This window comes from Miscanthus floridulus, chromosome 10 (assembly GCF_019320115.1).
Source record: "Miscanthus floridulus cultivar M001 chromosome 10, ASM1932011v1, whole genome shotgun sequence".
Taxonomy (NCBI): Eukaryota; Viridiplantae; Streptophyta; class Magnoliopsida; order Poales; family Poaceae; genus Miscanthus; species Miscanthus floridulus.
Genome location: NC_089589.1, coordinates 114,209,830 through 114,224,358, shown reverse-complemented (window position 1 = coordinate 114,224,358; position 14,529 = coordinate 114,209,830). Strand labels below are relative to the sequence as shown.

General features: G+C 41.9%; 1 protein-coding gene across 1 annotated transcript in view; it reads left to right on the top strand.

Annotated features, from left to right (window-relative positions):
- Positions 1-13,775: 13,775 nt before the first annotated feature.
- The window catches only part of LOC136486993 (mannose/glucose-specific lectin-like), a 49,702-nt gene continuing 48,948 nt past the window's right edge, over positions 13,776-14,529 (top strand). The window contains exon 1 of the mRNA XM_066484096.1: positions 13,776-13,912. The gene's annotated coding sequence lies outside the window, so the exon portion shown is untranslated. The remainder of the gene's footprint in view (positions 13,913-14,529) is intronic.

Below are 14,529 nucleotides of genomic sequence, written 5' to 3'. Positions count from 1 at the left end.
ATTTACGAGACAAATTTTTTAAGCATAATTAGCCCATGATGTGACAATGTGGTGCTACAGTTAAACTATAGTAAACATGTGCTTATGACGGATTAATTAGGCTTAATAAATTCGTCTCGCGGAGTACTGAGGACTTCTGTAATTTGTTTTATTATTATTATCCGAACACTCCGATGTGACACCTGATGTGAGACCCGATGTGACACCCCTAAACTTTAGCGTCTAAATTTAAACAAGGCCTAAGGCACCCGCCACTGTACTATAGCTGAAGGCGGTTTTTTTTTTTGCCCTTAAGGGCACGTGCTCTGAGCACATCCACCTTTGGATTCGCATTGAGAAGTGTGCGCATACACATCTCAATGCATGTCCTCTGAGCACATCCACCTTTGAATTCGCATTGAGAAGTGTGTGCACACACATCTTAATACAAATCGGATGTGCTCAGAGCACATTCCTTTAAAGGCATATTTGACTTTACCTACTATAGCTAGCTAGTCCCTTTTATTAGAAGCAATATTGATCCCGTTCTGCAATAAAAAAAGCAGATTTCCTAAAAAAAAAAAGAGGCAGGACCAAGTACGTACTGTGATCCTGTTAGTAGTACTAATATATATGAATCCGACCACGCCGGTGTCCATAGGAGTGGGGACCCGATCCCTCCGTAGTTGTTAGTTTTTTATTGATCTTTGTTCTTCTAAGGTTTGGTTTCTGGTATCATCGACAAGGTGGTGGTGACGATAGAATAATGTCTCTTCGGCCTTTCCCTACCTCTTCGATGTTTGATCCGGCGTTAACGAAGGACAATGAGAGTTTGGTCTGTTGGTTTTCTTCAGATCTCGATGGCAGTTGGAGTGTTTATCAGGGGAAGCAGTCAGCTGGCTCTCTTCACGCTGACTTTGACATCTTCTTTTGGTTTGTTCTATTGCAAGGTCTGGCATCTCCAATACTCTGATCTGATGATGAAGGATTATAAGCCTGTGTTCCTTGTAGGGTATCTCTAGCCGATGTTCTTTCAGTGGATCCTAGATCTCGTTGTCAGTCTTCAAAGCCTTATATGGCGAGGGTGATTGTAGGTGTCCCTTTCCTTTGCGGTGCGCTTTTCAATCTTTGACAGGCAACGGACGATCAAAGGAAGAAGATGACTGGCTTGATCTTTAATGTACTTTTATTTTTTTCACTACTAGAGAACAGACTTTAGAACGATGTCCCAATTTAGCATTAGCCTCGGCATTTTTTGCCCCCGGGACTAAAGGACCCTTTAGTCCCGGTTGGTATTACCAACCGGGACTAAAGGTCCCTGCCCAACGGTCGTCCGCGGGGCAGGGATCTTTAGTCCCGGCTGGTATTACCAACCGGGACTAAAGGTTTACCTTTAGTCCTGGTTGGTAATACCAGCCGGGACTAAAGCTTTTAGTCCCGGTTTGGGTTATGCCCCGGGAATAAAGATTAATATTTAGTCCCGGTTTGGTCCCCTAACCGGGACTAATTATCCCGGCCTATAATTCTGCTCAATTCTTCCTCCCCGAGCCCGAGCCATTCCATTATTCAAACTCACTGCCTCTGTTCTTCAGCTTGCTGTTGTTCTTGCACTCTCCCCCTCCATTGGTGTTGCTCTTCGATTTTGGAGGTAACAAACTTAATCCTCTTATGTTTTATCAGTAGCTTATCTCATTTTGCGATGTAGATGCATGTGTAACTTTATATGTTGGACTTTATTATGATTTTATATGTCATTTTTAGCTCAAAATCACATGATGATTTGCATATATGTTTGGATAAACAAAAGTTAAATTAGTTCATCAAAATCACGCCTCGCTCGTCCTCGCTGGAGCACGCGCCATTCTCGTCCCCGGTGGCTTACGTGATCTTAGAATTAATTTTTCCATGAAATGAAAAACTTAGAAAATTGTTAGAAAATTGTAGAAAATCCGTACTAGTTGAACTTGCGGACCGTGTTCATGTCGGCGAGCATGTTCTCTGCCGAGCGGTAATGGACGTCAAGGAGGAGCTTTGATTCTACGAGGGAGAGCGGCAACGGTCGTGAAAGACCGTGTTCCCTTTCTCGTAGAATCAGAGCTCTTCCTTGGCCAAGTACGGTGCCGTCCGGTGGAGAAATGCTCGTCGAGATGATCACGTAAGCAAGGTCAATTAGTACGGATGGTTATTTATTGAAACATATTTTTGAGCTATAATTTGATGGATATTTGAAAATATGAAATTTACACTAGTTTGCAAAAATAAGTATAGAAAGTAGATGACAACTGTTACTGGATCCTCGGCCTCTCGTTCGGTTGCGAAACGACTGAGGCCAGAACTCCCTCTCATTATCTGCGGCAAGTGTAAGCAGAAGATTGTGATGGAGTACCGAGTCAAGAGACAGGGACCCAACAAGGGTCGTGTTTTCTACAAGTGCCCGGATAGCGATGTGAGTTTCTTACACATTTTATAATTATGGCTAATTGACCTGCTTTTCTTGAATATTTTTGACTAAATATTTTTTGGCTTTAATTTCAGTGGGAGGGCAATGGATGCGATGGTTGGTACTGGGAGGAAGATTATGCTACATACGTGCAGAATTTGGGTGCGCTTGAGGTAGCGGATGCTGCTGATGAGGCAGTGAGCCAGCAGGAGAAGCTTATTGATATTCAACAGAAGAATGATTTGTCTGTTTTAGTTGCGTACGATCACAAAATAATTATGTTACTAAAGTGCATTGTAGTTTTAGTTTGTTTAGTGATAGTTGGGATTGCTTACGTTGTAGCCAGGCTTAGTTAATTAATCAACCGTGTGTGTGTCATTTATGTTGTGTAATAAAATACTTAATTATGTTCAAGGTTTTCATAATTTGTCGTGTAATACAGATTATGTCACGCCATTGGATGTACAATGCCGATCGTCGCTCCCAAGACTTTATAGAGGGCTTGCACTATTTCTTAGGTGTGGCCGAGGCAAATAAGCGGGATGGTTTCATATGCTGTCCATGTGCCCTATGTAAGAATTTAAAGGAATATTCAAGCTCAATGAGTCTTCATTCACATTTGCTTAAGTCAGGTTTCATGTCAAACTATATATGTTGGACTAAGCATGGAGAAAGCGGGGTCATGATGGAAGAAGGTGAAGGAGAAGATTTAGACATTGATGACATTATTGCTCAGTATGGTGCCTTTGATGATACTACAATGGGGGGAGATGAAGAAGAGGTAGCGGTAGAAGATGATCTCGGTGATGCTCTTGGCGATGCCATTCGTGATGCACAACAAGAATGGGAAAGTGAAAAAGAGAAAGTTAAGTTGGAGCGCATGCTTGAGGATCATAGGAAGTTGCTATACCCGATGGCCGAAGAGGGGCAAAAAAAGCTGGGTACAACACTGGAATTGCTACAGTGGAAGGCAAAGAATGGTGTATCCGATAAGGCATTTGGGAATTTATTAAACCTCATAAAGAAGATGCTTCCGAAGCCAAATGAATTGCCCACCACTACGTACGAAGCAAAAAAGGTTGTCTGCCCTTTGGGATTAAAAATCCAGAAGATACATGCATGTCCTAATGACTGTATCCTCTACCATGGCAATGAATACGAGAATTTGGATGAATGCCCGGTATGTAAAGCATCGCGGTATAAGATCAGGCGCGATGATCCTGGTGACGTCGAGGGTGAACAACGTCCTAGAAAGAAAATCCCTGCCAAGGTTATGTGGTATGCTCCTATAATACCACGCTTAAAACGTTTGTTCAGAAATAAAGACCATGCAAAGTTGTTGCGGTGGTATAAAGAAGACCGTAAGGTAGACAATATGCTGAGACACCCAGCTGATGGGTCCCAGTGGAGAGCGATAGATAGAGAATTTTCAGAGTTTGCAAATGAGGTTAGAAACTTAAGGTTCGCCTTAAGTACAGATGGTATGAATCCTTTTGGACAGCAGAGCACTAGTCATAGCACTTGGCCAGTTACTCTATGTATCTACAACCTTCCTCCATGGTTATGCATGAAGCGGAAGTTCATTATGATGCCGATCCTCATCCAAGGTCCGAGGCAACCTGGAAACGATATTGATGTATATCTGAAGCCATTAGTTGAAGAACTTCTAGTTTTATGGAACAAACCAGGTGTACGTGTCTGGGATGAGTACAAACAAGAACACTTTGACCTACGAGCAATGTTGTTCGTAACCATCAATGATTGGCCTGCTTTAAGTAATCTTTCAGGTCAGACAAACAAAGGATATAATGCATGCACACATTGTTTTGATGACCTTGACAGTATATATTTGAAAAGATGTCGAAAGGTCGTGTACCTTGGCCATCGTCGATTCCTTCCTTTGAACCACCAAGTAAGAAAGAAAGGGAAGCATTTTAAAGGTAAGCCAGACCACCGGAAGAAGCCTCATAACCGAACCGGGGAAGATGTACTCGCAATGGTCAAGGATGTGAAAGTAGTATTTGGAAAGGGACAAGGCAGTGAATCTGTTCCCAAAGATGCTAATGGACATGCACCCATGTGGAAGAAGAAGTCCATCTTTTGGGAGCTACCCTATTGGCAAGTCCTAGAGGTCCGCAACGCAATCGACGTGATGCACCTGACAAAGAATCTTTGTGTGAACCTGTTAGGATTCATGGGTGTGTACGGGAAGCCAAAGGATTCACTTGAAGCACGCCAGGACTTGCAGTGCATGAAAGAACGAGACAACCTTCATCCAGAGAAGACAGGTGATGGACGTCATTACTTAAGTCCTGCTAGCTACACGCTTAGCAAAGAAGAGAGGGACAGCATGTTCGAATGTCTAAGCAGCATCAAGGTCCCATCAGGATTCTCCTCCAATATAAAGGGTATAATAAATGTGCCAGATAAAAAATTCCTAAACTTAAAGTCCCACGACTGCCACGTGCTTATGACGCAATTGCTTCCAGTTGCTTTAAGAGGAATTCTACCTCCACATGTACGTCTAGCCACCGTGAAGCTATGTGCATTTCTCAATGCAATTTCTCAGAAGGCAATCAATCCAGTGGAACTAGCTACTCTACAGAACGATGTGGTTCAATGTCTTGTCAGCTTTGAGTTGGTGTTCCCTCCATCCTTCTTTAATATCATGACACACATCCTAGTTCATTTGGTGAAGGAGATTAGTATTCTTGGACCTGTGTTCTTACATAACATGTTCCCCTTCGAGAGGTTTATGGGAGTCTTGAAGAAATATGTGAAAGTCCGTTCTAAGCCTGAAGGAAGCATCGCCCAGGGCTATGGAACAGAGGAGGTCATTGAGTTCTGTGTTGACTTTATTCCTGACATTGCTCCGATTGGCGTTCCCGAATCACGACATGAGGGGAGACTCAGTGGTAAAGGAACTTTAGGGAAGAAAACATATATTGGCATGGAAGACGATTATTTCAATAAAGCACACTACACAGTTCTTCAGAACTCGTCATTGGTGCATCCGTACATCGAGATACATAAGGAGTTCTTACGATCCAAGTTTCCAGGGAAGACTGAAGCTTGGATTAGGCGTCAGCACATGAAAAGTTTCAGTGGTTGGTTGCGAAAAGAATGTCAAGGCGATGACAATATTGATGAGCAACTATATTTGTTGGCTAGGCAGCCATCGTGGCATATCCTCACGTACCAAGGGTACGAGATAAATGGGAATACATTTTACACAGTTGCCCAAGATAAAAGGAGCACCAATCAAAATAGTGGTGTTCGCATAGATGGCACAGATCCAAATGGGAATATACAAACATATTATGGCCGCATAGAAGAGATATGGGAACTAGACTACGCACCTAATTTTAAAGTCCCTTTGTTCCGGTGCCAATGGGTGAAGCTGATCGGAGGAGGGGTAACAGTCGACAAAGAGTATGGAATGACAACAGTGGACCTCAACAATATTGGATACAAAGAGGAACCATTCGTCCTTGCTGCCGATGTGAGTCAGGTGTTCTATGTGAAAGACATGTCTACAAAATCAAAGAGAGGAAAAAACGAAGACATCAACTCAATGATCAATGAGCCAAAGCGCCACATAATTCTTTCTGGGAAAATAAATATAGTAGGAATTGAAGACAAGTCAGACATGTCAGAAGATTACGAAAGAAATGTCCGAATTCCACCCTTCATAGTGAAGAAAGATCCAAGCATCATGTTAAATGATGAAGACACTCCATGGTTACGACAAGATCATAACCAAGGGTCATACGTCAAGAAGAAATTCACTGTTGTGCCCGCATGATACAACGATGCATGTTTAATATATTATGTTTTAGAGATGGATATTATGTAATATGTTTTCGGAACCCTAGATTGTCTAAAATTGAAAAGTTTTGAATACCAAGTTTGTTCATATCATCAATATCTACAATCCTTATATAGACCATTTTTTCATTTGAGAAAGCTTGAACAACATGTAGTTCAATTTTCACAAGTGTGTGACATAGTTTTAGAAAGTCTATAAGAGATAAGGAAAATTGTGACTAGTGTTTGATAAAAATTTCTCAAATGGGAAAATGATCTATGTAACAATTGTAGATCTTGCTGAGATGATCAAACTTGGTATTCAGAGTTTTTTCATCTGAGGTCATTTAGTGTCTCATTTGAGCAAGTTTGACCAAGTCAAATTTGGTCAAATGAAAAAACAACACTTTGACCCTAGTATTATGGACTCTAAATGACTTCGAATTGAAAAGTTTTGAATACCAAGTTTGTTAATTTTGGTCGAATTGAAAAAACAACAATCCTTATATAGGCCATTTTTTCATTTGAAAAAGTTGTACAACAAAAAATACTATATTTTCTTTATTTTTATAGGTTTAACAAAAATTTCCTGTCAATTTTGGTCAAAAACCGAGAAAAAAATTGAAACATTGACGTTACAATAATGTGATAATAAATTTCCTATCGAATAATATTAGTTTTATTAATTTTAAGTTACAAATATATTTTTGCATTAACAAAATACTTAGTATTAGTAACATTTATATTCTATATTCATAAAAGAAATTAAAAACTATAGGTTACAAAATTTTCCTATTTACAATAAATAATTAGTTAATCAATAGAATTTTTTAAAATAAATATTGCAAAGTATTGAAGTTGCTATGGAATTAATTGATTAACCTAGTATTAAACAAAATCAAAATCCCAGGTCTTTCCAATTACGCTGGCGGGTTGCCAAAATTTTCGGTGCCTTCAGTCCCGGCCCAGACCAAGAACCGGGACTAAAGGGTGAGCGGCAATTTCGGTGCGCGCCCAAAATACTTTTAGTCCCGGCTAGTAACACCAACCGGGACTAAAAACCCTTTAGTCCCGGCTTGTAAGGCGAGCCGGGACTAAAGGGTTGGGCCTTTAGTCCCGGCTGGTAATACAAGCCGGGACTAAAGGGTTTTTAGTCCCGGTTGGTGTTACTAGCCGGGACTAAAGGGTCCCGGCCTATATATATCGAACGGTTTCATCTTCTACCTTTCGATCTATACGTCGATCATCGCCGCCGCCACCGCCATCTTCGATCTCGCCTCCGTCGCCCCAGCCCCGCCCGGCCGTACATCGAGCTCGTCTCTGCCGCGCCGCCGTCGTCTTCTACCCCTGCCCGGCCGCGCCATCCGCCCGGCCCCGTCTCTGCCCGCACCCGAGCCCCCTCCGTCGACTGCTTCCCGCGCGCCCGGCGGCCTCGTCGTCGAGCCCCGCCGTCTCCGCCGCCGTACGTCGTCCTCGCGCGATCGAGGTGCTCAGCTCGGCCCCGCGCGTGGCCGGCCAGCACGCCCTGCCGGCCCGCGCCATCCGCCTCGATCCACAGCGCCTGCTAGAGCTTAGCTTGCTCTCGGCCGGCCAATATATATTAGATTAAAATGTTAGATTTAATTAGTAGTTTTTGATATATGTTAGATTTAAATGTATTAAAATTTAATTAGTACTTTATTTAGATAGTTTTTTTAGATAGTTTTTTATTATAGTATTTGATATATGTTAGATTAAAATGTATTAAATTTTAATTAGTACTTATTTAGATAGTTTTTTTAGATAGTTTTTTATTATAGTTTTTGATATATGTTAGATTAAAATGTATTATCTATTACTAGTTTATCTAATTTCATGTTAGATTTATTTAATTGGATTTAGTAATTATATATTCTATCTCTCTATATATATATATCTAGAGAGAGATTCTATATGTATACATATGGTACTTAATTAATTATTTCTATATGTATATTTACATGTACTTATTTTCATGTGTTGAGAGAGAGAGAAAATTGTATCTAGAGAGACATTCTATGTGTTATCACATGCATATCTAGAGATATAGACATATGCACTTATTTCTATGTGTTGAGAGAGAGAGAAAATATATTGTATCATTCTATGTGTATATATATACATGTACTTATTTCCATGTTTTTGGATCGAAAGTGTTTTTGATTCGATTCCAAAGCCTATACCTTATTATTGTTTATCCTTATGAAATATTATGTGTTATTATATTTAATTGGATTTAGTAATTCTATATGTGTTATCACATGTACTTATGTTATGTACCATAATAATTCTATCTATGTGTTATCTTGAAGATACAAATGGCTGCTCCGGATGATAACTTGAGTGATGACATAATGGCGGATATTATCAACGCCGGCACCAATGTGGATGTAGATGACACGAGTCAGTACTTTGCTGATTATGAGGATATCCTGAATATGCCGGTGGTTGAAGATCAACAAATTGTCGCGCAAGAAAATACTGGCGAGGTATATTCGATTATCTATCATCTCTTATAGATGCATGCGTACGTATATTTGTTGTTAATCATTGTGTTTCTACTCATGTAGCCGGTCTCTGGATCTACATCAACCACCGACAAAAGTAGGAAAGTCCGAGGGCCAAAAAAGCCATTAGAGGGCCGTTTCATAATATCAGAATTCGACACCGACACCGGCAAACCATTGGGACCACATGCTCAGACATATGTCAATCAATGTGGGTTCATTGTAAGGGATAGGATCCCAGTTAGTGCTCATGAATGGAAGCAGAAGATATCCGCTCCTAATGTTAGTTTTGTATCTGATCGTGATAAGAACCTAGCTTGGAGAGATATCACTCAGCATTTCACATTACAAGTAGATGATGCTTTAAAGGAGCTAGTGAGGGATTGGACAATGAAGAAGATGGCAACATTGTTCCAGAGTTGGAAGAAGACATTGTATAAAAAGTTTATCTTGAAGAATGCTACGCCGAATTTCAATGCTAAGGCGTTTGTCAAGTTGGAGTCCCATTGGGATGCCTTCGTAGAATACAAGACATCTCAAGACAGTGAGGAACGTGTGATGAGGAATCGGCAGAATGCCCGACAGAAGCAATACCATCATCGCATGGGATCAGGTGGTTATAGGAGTGCTATTCCCAAGTGGCAGAACCTAGAAGCAGAGATTACTGCCAAGGGAATCATACCTGAAACAATAGAAAAGAACTGGCCTCAACGCGCGAAGAATTGGTTCTACGCTCATGGGGGAAGCCTAGACCCAGACACCGGCAAGCTAATTTTCGGCCAAAAAATTGAGAGAGCAACACAGAGACTAGCTCGTGCTAGGGAAGAAGCTGATAGTGGTGTTTTCAAGCCCAACAGAGAGAAGGATGAATTGACATATGCCCTAGAGAATCCCGAACACGGTGGTCGAACAAGAGGCTATGGGGCGGTTCCGTGGCTACACGCATTCCCAGCAGACAAGGATACCTACAGAAGCCGCCAGAGAAAGAAGGATGAGGAGGCAGAACGAATTCGTGCATTGGAGCAATTTGTTGATGAGTCACGACAAGCATTGCTTGAATCACGTGAACGAGAAAAATCTCTTGAGGCAAGAATGCAGGAGGAGATCAAGAGGCAAGTGCAGCTAGCAATGAGTCAAATGCAATCGCAATCAACGCCGGGAGTCACCATTAGCCCCGTTGGTCAGATGAAAAGCAGTTGTGCTTCTACGGAGCTGCCAGTTATTCAAGACGACGCTGGGTTGCGCTTCCCTGTTGATGACATTACCGAGCCTCTAACAAAATGTGAGCTGCACATTCCAGATGGTAATGCATCAATCATGGTGGCTGTCGGGGTTGTATCTCCAATAGACCGAACGAAGACACCAAGAATCCATGGGTCAGTTATTCAACCTGGATATGCTAGCGTCTCGGTCGATAGAGTGCTCAAAGGTTACAGCAATGTTCCTCTTGACATTGAAGGCGGTGATGGGGAGAAGACACTAGGAGAAACAGAGAAGACATTTATTCAATGGCGCAAACGCTTCATCATCATTCCTGGGGCGCCACCGCTTCCCCTACCTCACCCTAGGTACGAATGAAAGTGAATGAAATATTATTTTCCATTAATTTTCTATTGGCTTCAAAAATAATTGACACACAAATTGTTTTTATAGCAGGGTCTCTCCCCAGCCTAGCCTAATCATTCATTCCCCATCTCATCACAGCGTCGCGGGGGGCGAGACGACTTCATCCCCACGGCGATCGCCAACTCCTACACCGGCCCCATCACCTCCACAACGATCTCCAACTCCTACACCGGCCCCATCGCCTCCACAACGATCTCCAACTCCTACACCGGCCCCACCGCCTCCACAACGATCTCCAACGTCTCCACGCCGGTCTCCACCAACACTGGCCTCATCGCCTCCACGCCGATCTCCAACACCGCCTCCACCCCCTCCACAGCGACGCACTACAAAGACGTCTAAGGTCCCGGCGGCAAAGAAGACCCCAAGAAAAAGAGTTATTTCTCAAGAAATACTTCCTGAAAAGACTGATGAGCAAATAGCAGCTGAAGAAGACAAAAAAGTAAATGATTTTTTTATAGATATCAAAAACAAGAGTCAAGCAAAGCTTAAGGAGAAGCCGTACTTTTACATACCACGAGATGTGCTGAGGCAGAAGGTCGATGCTCACAAGAAAAAGATGATTGAACTTCGTAAGCCTTCGCCACTATCAGACTATGACCGCTCCCTCGTGAAGTCACATGATGCAGATAAGAAAAGGAAAAGAGCATCAGGGAAGGATGTCCCACAGCTCGGACAACAGAAGCAACCAATGCAAAATCTTGTTGTTGCTAATGAATATGGTTCCAACATAGAAGTCTATCGACCAGACAACTCTGGAGAAGTGTCGGTTCAAGCCCTTAATGCTTTTTTTAAAGATACTGGTTTAACCTTGGATCAATTGACGGGCAAAGCTCCAATCCAGAACCTGGAAGTTGATACCTGGAAGACTTATAAATATGGCAAAAGTCTATACAACCCTGCGGCTCTGAATGAATTGGGTACGCAAATGTACTTGCTCAACAAGTGGTACATGCAGGCGTGTGGCAGGGGTGAGCAGTGGATCTTTGTCAGATTTAGAGACCATCATTACTTCCGTGGCGATGACATCTTACATATTAGTTTCGAAGAATTGCATCAACTATTCCACTTGGACGCTCTGGACAAATCAATCATGAGCTCCTTTTGTTTGTAAGTGATTCTTACTTTTATTTAATAAACTCACTTCCATGCGTACGTGTATATAATTATCCTCACATGTAACTTATATTTATATATAGATTCCAGATGTCAGAGCTCCAAAGAATACAAGACACCAGTGTTGGCTTCATTGATCCTTATATCGTATTCAAAACCGATATTATTGTCAAGGACTACTGGGTATCTGAAGCACAGACGAATATCATGAAGTTCTTCGTGAAGCAGCACGACAAGACAACAATACTTTTCCCGTACAACTTTGAGTAAGTGTTAATAATAATGTAGTCTACACATTTTATGTAATATCAATACAACTTATATGCATGTACGTGTGTGTATAAACCAATGCAGTTTTCACTGGATACTCATTGTCATTGAGTTAAACTCAAGTCGGTTACTAATCTTTGACTCGTTGAGAAAAGAACGGGCACTATACCAAGATATGATAGACATTATCCAGGGGTAATTTCAATCTCTCGCGCACAACTATTATTGAATAGACTTTGCCATAATTTATTAACGATCGTACATTATTGGTCGCACAGGGTTTGGAAAGAGTTTATTCGGCAACATCGCAAGGATTGCAAGGCACCACTTAATGTAGTTGAAATACCAGTAAGTTGTACTATATACACTTCCCCACGTGTTTAATTACTATATCGTACTTCAATTTACGTGTGAGATGATGAGAATAATCTTCTTCTCGTACAGTGGTGTTTGCGGCAGGAACCAGGTAATAACTTGTGTGGATACTACGTTTGTGAATTTATCACTGCGCACATAAAAAGAACTCCTGAAGATGTCCTCAGAGTACGTATATATCAATTTTTATTTATTTTTAAATGAATATATATACATATATGTGTATTAATACTTTTCCTTTTATTTCAAATGCAAGACTGAATGGTTGAAACGAAGGGTCATGCAAAAAGACCATCTGAAAGCAGTTCAAGAGTCAATAGCAGGATATCTTCTAGAAAAAGTGCTAAATCCCAACGGCGAGTTCTACTTTGATCTTAAGGAATAAATGATGTAAATTAAATGTTTATTGATATCGTTATTTTCGAGAACAAGATTATGAAAGTGTTGTATATATACATATATATATATATCTATAATATATATAGTTTCATACTTTATTCGAATATAATAATGCTCAAGATGAGAATTAGATGTAATTATATGCATGCGTGTATTTATATTAGCAACGTAGAATACGTACATAAAAACATATTATATATTAAACAAATACGTGTAACTGAACTGAAAACAAATTAAACAAAAAAAAAAGAAAAAGAAAAGGAACCTTTAGTCCCGGTTGGGGTTACCAACCGGGACTAAAGGGTGAACCATTAGTCCCGGTTGGTAACCCCAACCGGGACTAAAGGGTGCGCCAGGTTCGCTCGGCTGGAGGGCCTTTAGTCCCGGTTGGTGTTACCAACCGGGACTAAAGGTCCCTCTTTAATCCCGGCTCGATGACCCGGGACTGAAGGTTCCACCTTTAGTCCCGGGATCGTTGTCCCGGCGCGGTAACCGGGACTAAAGGCTGTTACCGCCCGGGACAACAGGTCCATTCTGTAGTAGTGTTTAGAGGTCATTCTGTGTCAAGTTGTAATTTTGTACGAGCTATTGTTGAGACACTCTATTGAGTGTCTTTCTAGAAAAACTATATATATGAATTCCTTTTTTGAAAAAAAAAGAAAAAGACCAACAACTACTCATCCGGTCCTCGTATTAGGCCAGTCTCGGTGGGGTTTCATAAGTCTGTTCTTAGAAGACTCTCGTGTGTTAGAAACCATGCAAACGAGTTTTATTCCCATGAGACTAAATTTATTTTCTAAAACTTTTATCATCTCTCTTTGTTTACACTATATTACAAATTTAACGTCCATAAAACTATCGTCAAACTCCTATTGAGACTTACCTTCTCCATTCAAGATCGACGCATACATATGCTTGAACAGTTGAACTGCCTGGAACTTGCACGTCGGGCCAGGAGGTGCGACTGTGACTGCACATGCGTCATGCATGAATGGAAACGTCTGCACTAGCTAGCTACACCGTTCATTTGCCTCTCGTCTCGTCGTCGTAGCCTCGAGCCTCGTAGGCCCCCCGGCCTCTATACGAGGACCGCCCATAGCCATTGAACGTTGACCCAATAATATGAGTACTCCCTCCGCTCACGACGTGGTGTGCAGGTTTGCGTTTTTTTGTGGACGGAAGGAGTAGGTGCCGCAACGCGTTTCTCTACGCGATTTAAGGACGTGCAGGTTCGGCCGCCTGCGTTATCGTCGTCGTCGTCGTCGCCTTCGCCATCTTTACTCCGGGTTTCCTGCATGCCCCTGGTGTGCTTCCTCCGTCCCCTCCGATCGATCCCTCGGACGACGTGCAAATCCTCCGGTTCCCTGCCCAGCCGGTGAGTCCTTTATCTTGTACAGTATATATACGTATCTTGTTTCTAAATTTAGCTAGCACACACCAATTAAGTAAGTCCTTTATTATTAATTATTTAGGATATCGCTTGTTCCTTGTCGTCGTCATCATTTCTATACTTTGTTGTGTATACAACTCCTCCGATCCATGTGCATAGATATATGCCTACGGAATGACTCTGCAGCATAGTTTTATGTTTGCGCATGCATGCATGGTTGAGGAACGTATTGTGTATACAACTGAGTTCCACGTAGAAAATGTTAAGATTCCTTTTGAAGTTCTTATATTATAACCACTTAGGTATAGAGACTAGCTTGCAGCCACTCGCATCGCATGGATCGGATGACCAAATTAACACAGGGCATGCACCGGGGAACAGGCCCGAATGGGATCAGATATGAGAGACCCTCCGGCGTCCCGCTCGCTCCTTCTTCGAATCCCATAATCGCTGGCCGGTACGGCGGTACGATGGAGGAAGCAAATTGATGGCAAGGCAGCGCTCGCCGGCCGATCGCAGACAGTACTGGAGAAACCGAGCTAGCTAAGCTAGCTACAGAGCATCAAGCTGTGCACGCAGACAGGATTAGGGCTCAATCATAT